General features: G+C 42.9%; 1 protein-coding gene across 12 annotated transcripts in view; it reads left to right on the top strand.

Annotated features, from left to right (window-relative positions):
- LOC135201365 (cyclin-D-binding Myb-like transcription factor 1) overlaps positions 1–13,133 on the top strand; it is a 389,369-nt gene that overhangs the window by 249,044 nt on the left and 127,192 nt on the right. The gene's annotated exons all lie outside the window — the stretch shown is intronic.

Genomic DNA, 13,133 nt, shown 5'->3' on the forward strand with positions numbered 1-13,133 from the left:
TTTAGATGACGTGCTTTGGAGCCTCCCGTGTTTATACAATGGACCTTACCACTGCGCCTGCTTCTAAGACTAGCTTTATGTGGGAGTACTTCGGCGGACGTAACCTTTTTAGAGTCAAGAACACTGCCATTGCTTCCAGTACGTTTATGTGGAACTGACGGAACTGAGGTGACCAAGTTCCTGAACTTTCTTGAACTGAGAATATCCTCCCCACCGCTTAACGAAGCGTCTGTGTGGATGGTAATCCCCGAGGAGGAAACTGAAGGGGCACTGATATCGATAAGTTCTTGACTTTTGCCACGGGCGTAGTCGATTCCGTAGAATCTGAGGGACTGAGGATAATTTGTCCCTGGACCTGACATTTGCTCGTAGCGCCAGATTCTGGTTAGGTCTTTCAGTTTGGCTTCATCAAGATGTTTGTCACTGATGCAAACTGGAGTGAACCCAGGATCCTTTCCTGGGTTCTTCTTGACGCAAGTTTGTGACTCAGAAATTGCTTTACTGACTTCGCTATTTCTTTCCTCTTGGCTGATGGAATCGACAGAGTATGGGAGGATAGATTCCATTGAATGCCCAGCCACTGAAAGTTTGACTCTGGAGTGAGTCTTGACTTGGTCCTGTTTATCTTGAAGCCTAGATATTCCAGGAACTGAATCACTTTCAGTGTTGCTTTGTGGCATTCCTCGACTGTTGGAGCCCAGATTAACCAATCGTCGAGATACGCTACTACCATAACCCCTTGCGATCTTAGTTGTTGAACTACCACTTCCGCCAACTTCGTGAACACCCTGGGTGCTACGTTGAGCCCGAAAGGAACTACCTTGAAGGAGAATGCCTGATCTCCTATCTTGAAGCCCAGATACGGACGGAAGTGCCTTGCAATAGGGATATGATAGTAAGCGTCTGTAAGATCGATAGAGGTGGTGACGGCCCCACGGGGAACGTAAGGTCCGTACCTGCGAGATCGTGAGCATCTTGAACTTGTCGCAGCGAATGGCTAAGTTTAAGCGGTTACAAGTCTAAGAGTTACACCCTTCTTTTTTGTGAGCCTTTCTTTGGAACGCTGAACAAGCGTCCTTGAAACTTTAATCTGTTTGACTCTCGCTATAGCTCCTTTCTGAAGGAGGTCCTCCGCATACTCCGTCAATTCTTGGATGGAAGTTGGCGGAAAGGTCTGGATGGGGGCGGGTTCGCTACCCAACTCCAACCCAGGCCTTTTGACACAATGCTTTGCGCCCACAATTGCTGAAATTCCACCGGTGGCGGAAGTGAAACAGCCTCCCTCCTACCTGAAAGTCCTCATTGGTGTTGGTAGCCTCCGCGGCCTCCCCTGAAATGCTTTCCTCTATTAAAGGACCCGTCCCGATCCTCTACCACGAAAGGATCGCTTACCTCTGCCTCCCTTACCCGAGCGGTCATACTTCTGGGAAGCCTGGCCCCTCGAAGACTTGATTGAAGGCTGGGAGAGAGCGTAGAGGTGGAGGTTGAGGCTGGGGGGAAATGACATAGATAGGCTGCGATTGAGCCTTGGAGGTAGAAGGTTGGGCTGCTTGCTTCAACGGGACAGCGTGGAACAGGCTGGGTAAAGTGTGGCTGTTTCTTTTGGTAAGGCTGGAAACGTCTGGGTTTCTTCTGAGCCTTACCCCTGACAACTTGATCTTGGCGTCTCTTGGCCGTAAGACCCCAACGATCTTTAAGGCTTTTTGGTTAAGCCTTGTAGCCTCTGCCTGGACCTCCTTCACCATCGCATCTGGGAAGAGGTCTTGCTCCCCAGATGTTCGATGCAAGCAACTTATTCGGTTCATGCCGAATCGTTGCTTCCATCTTGGAGGACATGTTTTCCTACAGTTTGTTCTAGCCGTGGCGAACTCGAACGTATCAGACTGCACCGTTTGAGTCAGTGACTTGGTGATCAGCTTAAAAAGTGGCTCAGAACCATAGGAATGGTAGCCACCTCGGTCATGGCCATGGTATTGATAGACCTGGCCAACCTAGACTTGGCATCAAATCTGCCTGAATGAGGCTATCTGGAAGTCTAGGCAGCTTCTCACCAACTGCTCCATAGCACAGTCTGGTTTGAGTTTGCCCCGCAGAAAAAGTGTTGGGCAGATCTTCCCACAACTCACCGGCTGAGGGAAGTAAAGGAGACGTAGGGTCCGCTTCTTTCAGCTGAGGCAACGAATCCCCCTTCTGGGCTGCTGGAATGGTAACCGTAGCAATCTTTGTCAAGAAAGGGAGCGGGGTACTCTCTTCCATTGTAAAGATTGTGAAAGGACTCTTAAACGCTGTATTTTCGTGTTCGAACAGTCCCATGTCCTCTAAACACCTGAGCCATTCTCTTTGAGCCTGGTCTCGTGAATAGAGGACTGTTTCTTTAGGTACCTTATCGTCTCGAGTCATGGCAGAGGCGGTGAGCCTGGCGTAGCCGATGAACGGAGGCTGAAAGTCTTTTCCGGATAGAACTCGAAGTCTTCAATCCTCCGAGTTCCACATTCCGGGATAGAAATAAGCCCGTCCTGGAAGGGGGCGTATGACGCTACTCTCCAAGGATTGTTTCATACTGAACGGTAGGTAGAGAGTCATACGGAGGCAATTGCGCTCCCCCATGTGCTGAAGGGTGGGGGAGAAGCTAGTGGAGCTTGGCTCAGTCCGGCGATAATGTTGTCCTGGGAGTTGATCCTATCAGACAACCGGGAGAACATCTGTTCCATACTGGTTTTTAGAGACCCCACCAGATCGCCCACTTGTTGCAACAGGCCAGCGTTGGGATCCAAAGCCGGAGCTGCTGCGGAGGTGGACGGGTGGCTCTGAACCGGAACCAAAGGTAGTGGAACGGTTGACTCCGCTGGAGTGTGTGATCTCTCCCTGGAGGATCTACTCCTAGAGGATTTGGAGCCGGACCCGGAGCTTTAGACCTCTCTGCTCCGGGGTTTTTAGCCGGAGACTTACGAGATGATGATGACGCCGACGCCGTCTTTTAGACGACGACGACGTCTTAGTCAAGGTTTTTACTGCTTGTCCTTTGACCTTAGGTCTAACGGAAGCATCAGGAGAAGTATAAAGTTCTGTACCTGTAAAGAGCCTTGGAAGGATGGAGAAGTTTTGCAGGGTAGAAGATCCAGTGGCAAGGGCAAGGGGCAATCCCTTGGGCGTCCAACCGTACTCACCGTCGACCAACAGGTCGTCTACACCTACCATGGGTTCAATGTTTAGATCTAACGTCGCGACTTCCGAGGAGATGTTCCTGCCCTGGATCCGTCAACGAGGCAGCGAGCTGTTGTTGGATGAACGCAATAGTCGGGGCGCCTCTGCTGGGTCGACGTAGCCCGTTGACTTGCCTCCGGGGAAGATCAGGACCGCCAACCTCTTCTCGAGAATGTAGGGCATACCCTTGGCGGCGTTCTTCCCAAAACCGCCGACCCAGGCCCGCAGGGTTGCCAGTGCGGTGTCCTTCACAGCCGGAGCCTGGAAGAGAGGGTATTTATTAGATTTTAAGATTAAACTTAAAACTAACTAAAACTAAATTAAAAGCTTAACTTAAAATTATAGGGATGCGAAATCCCCTGTATTTTATCTTAAGTTTAAGAAAGATTAGAATTTTTTAAAACTTAAGAACTATAACGAAGTAGGGACTGGCTAACGGAGTTGGAAATACTTACCCCCGTCTAAGAGCTGGCTCACCAGATCATAACAGATGGTGCATGTCTTGTGATACCAGACTTGGAGGTCCCCGTGCGGAGTCCCGCGCATGGAGCATGGGACCGGCAAACTTCATGTCCACAGGGGTCTTGAAGCGTGGCGGTGCATCCCGGATGCTCACAGTTGGTGGTCTGTAAGTGAAAAGACACATGAGCATCTTAAAGGCTATCACTTACAGGCTAAAGGACAGAGAACTCCGCTGCATGCCGGAGCTCGGAAAAAATTTGGGCATAACCCCTCCCTTACGCCTGAATAGGCTATAACCCCGGAGAGATCCGGTGAGGCAGACAAGGGAGGGGGGATGGTTTAAGGTAGCTTAAGAAAATAAACTTACTTAGTTTTTAACATAACTAATTCTTAAACCTATAAAAATCGAACGTACCGGACTAAGTCCAGTGCGTGGCGGAGCGTGTCGCGACCTCAGCGCGACGGAGGGGTTAGTAGAGACCAACTGTATGCCTCAGTCCACCCTGCGGGGTGAACTAGCACCTTTCCCCTTACTGGATGCCGGAGCTCCGGTAGAAAAGGAGCCCCAGTAAGGTGGGAAAGGGCGAGAGGGCACACAGACTCGCGCTAGCAACGGAGCGACGGAGAAGCGACGGAGGGGGGAAAGGCCAGTCCCCCCCCCCCCCCCCCCCCCCTGCCATCCGGCCGGACCGAGAAGCTGGAGAGGTCGAGTCCAGTCTGGGTCTGTCCCGTCCCTCTACTCCCTCCGCCTGGGGGGAGAGGGAGGCAGGCTCGGGTATGCGGAGCGAGCGTGGGCAGACCAACCCTCCCCCCGGCCCTATGGAAGAGCGGGAGGAGGGAAGATGACTGGACAGGCGTCTGGCTGCTCCGTGATCACGTAGTGACCACGGGGCGGTAACAACAAAACAATGAAACGATAAGGCCTAGAATACACAACCGGCTGATCAGAGAGAAGCTATAAGGAAGCAACCGAACTGAAGAGCGGTAGCGCATGGGCCCTATGGGCCATAACCTAGGCTAGATGAAGCCAGACGCCTACACTAACAAAAACATAATAAATTAAATAAAACATTGAAAGAAAGAAAACAAAATAGTAGAGAAAAAATCCAGGAGTGTACGACTAACCCGAAAGAAAGTCTACCACTCAAAGCTAGCCGGGGCCGATACTAAGAGCCGTGGCTAGGGTCTGGATAGAAGAAGCCTACGTAAGGTAAAAACATGCATGCATGACATAAACCGCGTAGACTGTACCCTAAAACAAATAGGATGACTAAAAATAGAGCGTACTAAAGTAAGGGAAGGTTCTGAGTATGGAAGACCAAGAACGAACCCGCCACGAGGCAGAACCATGCTGCCATGCTTCCGACCTAGAGTTCGTATTTATACCTAAAAAACGGCAATACTGACTCAAGGACGGAAAAAACCAAATAGCAATAAACATTGAGTACTTAACTTAGCTGCTGCGATGGCTGCACGCTCCATGATGAGTAAATCCAAAAATAGGGCACAAAAACACAGAGCAAAAAGGGCACGTGTATACATGTGCGCTAACTGAAAAGGATGACCACCAGAGGCGCAGCAGTCGGCAGCATGGGATGGCGTAAGTAGTAGTTGCTGCCCACTCTGTGGGTCGGGCTCCCCTCTTGTGGGGATTTTGTAGTGGGAGATTTCTATTGGCAAGCGGCTCGTGGTAGTGGTCTCACTCGCCATAGTGTTCATACCGACACCCTCTTGGAGGGTGAGCGAGTCAGTTGTACTGACCTTTTTCTTTATTTATTTATTCTCTGGTATGTGTGTTTTGTACATTTACCCTAGAAATAATAGATTAAAGGATATTTCGCGCAGCGACACGAGCTGAGCCCAGAAATGGGAGTTACAACCTGAGTAGCAAAGAGAGACGAACAATGGCGACAAACGGTTGCATGCGTTAGAGGCAACCGATGTAGAAAACAGGAATAACTCGGTAACTCCAGAGTTAGGGAGAGAGAAAAGGGATATGAGTCGAACCAGCTGTGAGAGCGAGAGGGCTGATCTTTCTAGGGGGTCAGCTAGCGAATGCCCTAGGAGTGGAGAATGGGTGTATGGTTGATTTGTGTGGTTGGAGTGTTAGAGAGGTGATAAGGGGTCAGAAGTCCGAGCCATGGATTGGGCAGGTTAGGGCTTGTGTAAGGGGTGCAAGTAACGAGATTTCCAATTTCCTAAAGGTGCCCAAAAGTATGTTCTTCATTGAAGGAGATATTTTATTTTGAAAAATATAAGGAGAGATCGGGCGATATCCGATCTCTCGTCGTCCTTCCTCCCTCTTTGGTAGTGAAAGCCATCTTCATAACTCATGTAAGTGCCTATGCAGGACATATAGGTATAGAAAGGTCCCTAGGGGAGGGCACATTAATCCTTTTTTTGGATAGGAATGAGAATAGACATTACAAAATTCATCAGCCAGTGCCACATATGTAATACCATGAAAAACCACAAACACGCTATTCCAGTGGTTCTCAACCTGTGGGATGTGCCCCCCTAGGGGGCATGAGTAATTTCTTAGGTGGGGTGCGGGTCCAGGAAAAAGCAGACATTTATCTTTATTATAAAAGAATCGGTTAATACACAATAGTCCCCACTCTGTATTCCATTTATCCAAGATCGTGGGCCGCTATTATGATTATTATAAAAGATAAAATACAAAACTATCGCCTTTACAGTTTTAACTTTAGGCATTCCTTGAAGCAAGCTAAGCTGGATGGCAGTGGAGCATTTCAGCAACAGACTTCAAAAGTTGTTGAGGTTTCCTATGAAATTACCTTGTTGATTGAAAAATGCAAGAGAGATATAACATTGGAGAGTCTCTCATAAAACCAAGCTTACTCTGAGCAGCAGAGCTCGTTCTGGGGAAAGATAGTGCAAACAAGCTCTCCCAAATTTCTCTGTCAAACGATACAGTCAAGAGAAGGATCGATGAAATGTCTCAAGACATCAAAGAGCAGTTAAATTCTTGACCAAGTAAGAGCTTCTCCTATATTTGCTATTCAATGCGACAAAACGACTGACATCGCTCAGTGTTGTCAGCCCTCATGAATCTCCCGACCCTATCTCTCCCCCCAACCCTCCATTGTGGATATGGATGAGAGTGATCATGAGGGGTGTGGCAGTTGGCAGACACAAGTAAGCAGAAAAAAGAAAAGATCCTCTTGTTTGGCTGCTGGATCGAAGTCCAACAATCATGTTTCACTTTGCCCGAAACCTGAGAAGAGATGTCATGTAGCAATTCACAATCTGCACTCATCGGGGCGCTAGATGCCATAGTGGAGAGAGTCAAGTTTCTTACGGGCTCTGATGGGCTCTGATCCCCTGATCTCCCTCAAACTTCCATGCAAAAGTAAACAGAAAGTGGCTTACAGGATTACCTGCCTATTTCAACACCTCGATGTTCTTAAAGGCGAGAATTTCGGACCTAATATATTAGTCTCAAAATAAAACCTAATCCAGGACCAACCCCCCACCCCCGGGGAACTTACTGACACCCCAAGCAGGGTCACTTCACTGCAAGTGACAGCCAACCTCCCATGGCATGTGACTGCACACACACCCTGGCTAACCCACCATCCTCCCAAATGATCAGTGCCTCCATCTCCCATCTTCGTGAGTAGCCATGGATACATTAGATATAATCTCTTGGAATATTTTTGGCTTCAAGCATAACATTCCTCTCCTAAGCATGTTCTGCAAAAACTTCAAAGGCATCATTGCATTGCAAGAAACGCTCCTCTGGCCACATAACCTTGTCATCGATGCAAGTTACAGATCAAATCGTAGCCAGTCACCCAAAAGGGGGCCTTTCTTTCATGTGGCACAAATTGTTAGACAACATAGTAAATGTGATGACCTACAGGAATGCAAGGTTGCTGGTATTACAAGTGACAGTAGGGGACTGAGATGGTTCTTCTAGTGAGACTTCTCCCATTTCTACACACCACTGACAACCAGTTCGGATTTAAAGCAAACCACTCAACCGACACCTGCATCTACATACTGAAAGAATTGCTGAACTATTACATATCGGCTTCTCTTGGTTTCCTATGTTTTGGATGTGAGAAAACATTTGACAGTGTAAACTACCTGAAACTCTTTCTGAAGCTGCAAAAGAGGCACACCTCTATATTTAATTGGCATTTTACATTGCTGGTTCTCCACACAGCAATTCTGTGTCAAATGGGGTACCGTATTATCGTACACCTTCGGTTCCCTAAATGGGCTTTGGCAAGGGGGCATTCTCTCTCCATACCTCTTTAATACGTACACAGATGCATTGAATATCAAACTGAACTCACTTCCAATCGGATGTGCTGTCGGTGAAACAACTATAAACAACCTCTGTTACACCAGCACTGTGGTTCTGATTTCCCCATCAGTATTGACACTTGCTGCCAATATGCAGAGGAATTTGATATCCTATACAACGAAACTAAGACCCAGTGCATGTCTCTGCTCCCAAGATCTCTTAAGCATTTTGCAGAATCAAACATTTTTCTCGGAAATCATCGGCTGGAATTCGTGCACGGATTTCCGTTTTTGGGTCACATTATCACGGAAAACCTAAAAGTTTAATACAGCAGACATAGAACATACATGTCGTAGACTGTGCAACTGGCAACATGATTGCAAAGAGGTTTGCCCTCTGTCACCGAGACTTGAAACTGCTGCTCTTCCACTCGTATTGCTACAGTATCTATGGGTGCTCCTTGTGGATGAACTACACCCGAGAGATCATGAGACGTAGCACTGTTGTTCACAATGACATTTTGAGATGCCTCACAAACACTCCTCGATACCACTCCACCACATAGATGTTCACAGAAAACCACCTGGACAATTTAAAAATCATTGTAAGGCGAACAATGTCCAGCCTAATCACCCGACTGAGAAAAAAGCAGCAATTTGCTCATACAAAGCATCCTAAGTAGTGTGACAAGAAATCTAAATTGTGGGGAAGATAGGAAAATGAGGCGTTTGTTCCCTAAATGACTTAACATCTGTTTTTGCAAAATGTCATCTGCATAATCTGTCATTATTGTTGTATTACTATGATTATTGTTATTATAGGTATTTTCCTTTTTTAATTATTACTGTGATTATAATCAATATAGTTTTGTTACATTCAATTTTTTAACTTTCAGTTTTATTATGGTTATTACCATTATTTTCATTACTATCTTTTATACTACCTCAGCAAGTGTGGATATTGCCAATTAATCATTTTCTTATATTTTCATTATCATGTTATCTTATGTATCTAGTCTGTGTATGCTATTGTCCATTCTTTGTATATTTCATGTATATGGCTTTGAGCTGATAATAAAAACTATTATTATTATTATTATTATTATGGGAATAGATATCACTTAAAGCACCGTAAATCTGGGTTATGTTGCTGTAAAGGTGGTAATGGCCCCGTAAATCCATTTACATCGCCAAAAAATTGGGGTTTATAGTGCTGCAAGCTTAGTGCCATAAGTCCTGAACGACGAAACTCGAACCTGACGTAACCTGGGGACTGCATATATATATATATATATATATATATATATATATTATATATATATATATATATATATATATATATATATATATATATACATATGTACCTCTATATATATATATATATATATATATATATTATATATAGTATATATTATATATATATATATATATGAGCAAGCAACGGCAATTTAATGTAATTTACATCTTTACTGGCAGTAGTATACACCGGTCTGGGACAAAATTTCTCGGTTAGAAAATTTTTCAGAAGTTTGTAAAATACAAATATGGGATAAGCATTTTCAGAAAAATAATTTAGGAGGAAGACCATGTCTTAATGAAGGAAATTAAAATTACAACAAACATTTTAAGCTCTATTTATCATAGTACATACTGAATTAAGTTAATACAACTTTGGTGAAAAAGTGAGGTAATTCAATTCCAAGCCAGTAAAAGTACTTTTCCTATAAACAGAGATCTCTTATTTTGCTTCTATTTCTGTATACCTGAACATCTTAAAATAACAACTTATTATCCTGTTCCGTCTCACAGTAAAAGAAATATTAGGATGACGAGAATTAAAATATTAAAATAAATAAATCTACGTGTGAACGTACCTACGATAATACAGGGGTTTGAAAGCACTGGGGCATTCAGACATCCAAATCTTTTCACAATAACCCATGAAGCAATCTGCATATACAGGTCCAAGGGAATTTCCCATAGCAACTCCATCTATTTGATTATATAATTTACCATCGAAAGTAATTTGTTTACTTTGTTTACATACTGAATTAAGTTAATACAACTTTGGTGAAAAAGTGAGGTAATTCAATCCCAAGCCAGTAAAAGTACTATTCCTATAAACAGAGGTCTCTTATTTTGCTTCTATTTCTGTATACCTGAACATCTTAAAATAACAACTTATTATCCTGTTCCATCTCACAAGTAAAAGAAATATTAGGATGACGAGAATTAAAATATTAAAATAAATAAATCTACGTGTGAACGTACCTACGATAATACAGGGGTTTGAAAGCACTGGGGCATTCAGACATCCAAATCTTTTCACAGTAACCCATGAAGCAATCTGCATATACAGGTCCAAGGGAATTTCCCATAGCAACTCCATCTATTTGATTATATAATTTACCATCGAAAGTAATTTGTCTACCTTCACCTTACTTTTATGTTTTGTGTCTGTTTTAGTTTTTTTCGTAATTTTTACTGAAGATTTTAGTAAGACAATTAATTTTATTGTAATTTTAGTGATTTTTCATCCTTGTTAACTTTTCAGCCTGATGATGTTTTACACCTCGAAAGCTCGTTAAATAAAGAATGGGATGATTCATTTGATCATTAACGATTCTAAAATCGTCAAATCATGGCTGTTGGAAGCTCGCCCTACAACTGAAAATTCCTTATTTTCTATAGAGGTTTTACATATTGTAGAGTGATTTCTAATATTAGAGGACTCTGGGTGTGCAATTTTGCTGCCTCTTTTTGGTGGATCCAATATATATATATATATATATATATATATATATATATATATATATATATATATATATATATATATATATATATATATATATATAAAGTTTTTATCACATCATCGTGATTCATATATATGCATTAGGCTACAAATGTCCTTTAATATCTAATTCGCTGTACCTCGGAATTAATGTATTTTCATGTATGTTAACTGAAGGGGAATTTTTAAGTTAATAATAATTTTGACAGCTCACAGGCACAAACCTCAGAACCAAGAAATCAGGACTTTAGTGAAGCGCTCTATACCACACAGCTATCACAAGAGGTATAAGTCAACGCCGCCTCTCACCTACAAATTGCTGTCGCGCTCAGGTATTTGTTGTTTTGGAGTCGGAATCAACCCACTTCGCCCTTAATAACTGTGTAGTGCTTTTGTCGCACGTAGTCTTTATCACATCACTGTGATTCATATATACACATTAAGCTACAAATGTCCTTTAATATTTAATTCTGAGGTAGAGCAAATTTGATATTAAGGACATATGTAGCTTAATATGTATAAATGAACCACGATGATGTGGCAGAGATTCATAATATGGCTACGTGCGACAAAAGCACTATACAGTCATCAAGGCCGAGGTGGGTTGAAGCCAACTCCAAAAAATGAATACCTGAGCGCAATAGGGATTTGTAGATGAGAGGCACCATTAACTTATACCTCTCATGATAGCCGTGTAGTATGGAGCACTTCACTGCACGTCCTGATTTCTTGGTTACGAGGTTCGTGCCTGTGAGCCGACGAAATTATCATCAATTAAAAAAAATTCCCCTTTGGTTAACATATATGAAAATATATTAATTCCGAGGTACAGCGAATTAGATATTAAAGGACATTTGTAGCATAATGGATTTTATATATATATATATATATATATATATAGTATATATATATATATATATATATATATATTCGTTAAAAGCAAATGCTTTAGTGGTATCATTAAGTTTCTTGCAGGTATCTTCATACCAACGAAGTTTTTCCCGATTCTCATTCGTCAATTTCTGGTGAAATTACGCAGACTTCCTTCCTCCATTTATTGAATTTTGTCGCGACAGATGTTTCACTTTATGGCCTTATCAAGCGACTACTGACTTACAATCTGGCCTTTCGGCCTATTTGTTTCATCGTGTGGGAAGTGTGACCTTGAGGTATGGGTTCTGGTTGGTTTAACCATTAAGGGTGTTGTTTTGGATACAATAAAAGTGAAAGTTTAAACATGTGGTTAAACAAATATTAAAAATATAATACCGTGTGCTAGTGTTTCCTTAAATGTATGTTTAAAATTTAATATGTTATATGTTGGTTTTAAATACAAATTACAAAAATATATACAGAAATTAAAAAATGGATATAGAAATACAAATACAGAATTATAAAGGTAAAAATAAACTAATATCTGTTTATACATAAATGAATATAATATTAAATTTGAGCGTGTGTGTGTTTGTGTCCAAATAGTCTACACTGATGAATGTTACTCAGGATTTGCCGAGTCCTCTCATGTCCTCTTAAGGGGTGCGATGTTCTCGGTGGGTTGGGTCATGCTGTCTGGTCCCTGTTGGCTCTCACATTCCTTCTCCTGTTGAAGGGGAGTATATGATCCCATTCTTGTTGGGTGTTCAGGGTCAGTTTCTGGATAGCGATGCTTACTGCTTCAGTTATGAAGAGGCCACCACAGTTATCTTCTCTGTGAACGACCTGGGTGCTTTCTATCAGCTCTTGTAGAGATGGCTTCCTATCGTGAACATCTATATAATGTTGATGTATGGCCCCTTGATTTTTGTGAGCCAGCAGGCGTCTCCGAAGTGACTTTGCAGTGTGCCCAATGCAGTTTTGGCTGTGAGATTTGCACAACTCCGCTGGACAAATGAATTTGTAAACTACATTCGTGCACATCTCCTTCAGGCCCCCTGGAGCGGTTCTGTTCTTTATTATTAGGGCTGCTACAAGGTTAGGCTTACTATACATAAATCCTGAGGCTTATTTTGTGGCAAGTGGCTTTTGGGGTCACGCCTTTTTTTATTATCCCGCATAGTGTGCAGCAATCCTCCTTTTATGCAGACCCATAAGGTAGTTTTCTTCATCGTGTTGGGTTGGTAAAGTTCGTCCCTTAATGACTAAGCTGTTAATCCCTAGACCAACCAGTATCCCTATCACAAGGTCATACTTCCCACATGATGAAGTAAATAGGCCGAAAAGCCAGATTATGAGTCAATAGTTGCTTCATAATGCCATAATGCGAAACAGCTGTCAGGACAAAATTCAATACATGGAAGTAGGAAGTCTGCATATTTTTCACCAGAAATTGATGAACGAGAATCGGAAAAAACTTTGTCGGTATGAAGATACCTGCAAGAAACTTATTGACGGAAAAAGAAAC

Source organism: Macrobrachium nipponense, chromosome 23 (genome assembly GCF_015104395.2).
Source record: "Macrobrachium nipponense isolate FS-2020 chromosome 23, ASM1510439v2, whole genome shotgun sequence".
NCBI lineage: Eukaryota > Metazoa > Arthropoda > Malacostraca > Decapoda > Palaemonidae > Macrobrachium > Macrobrachium nipponense.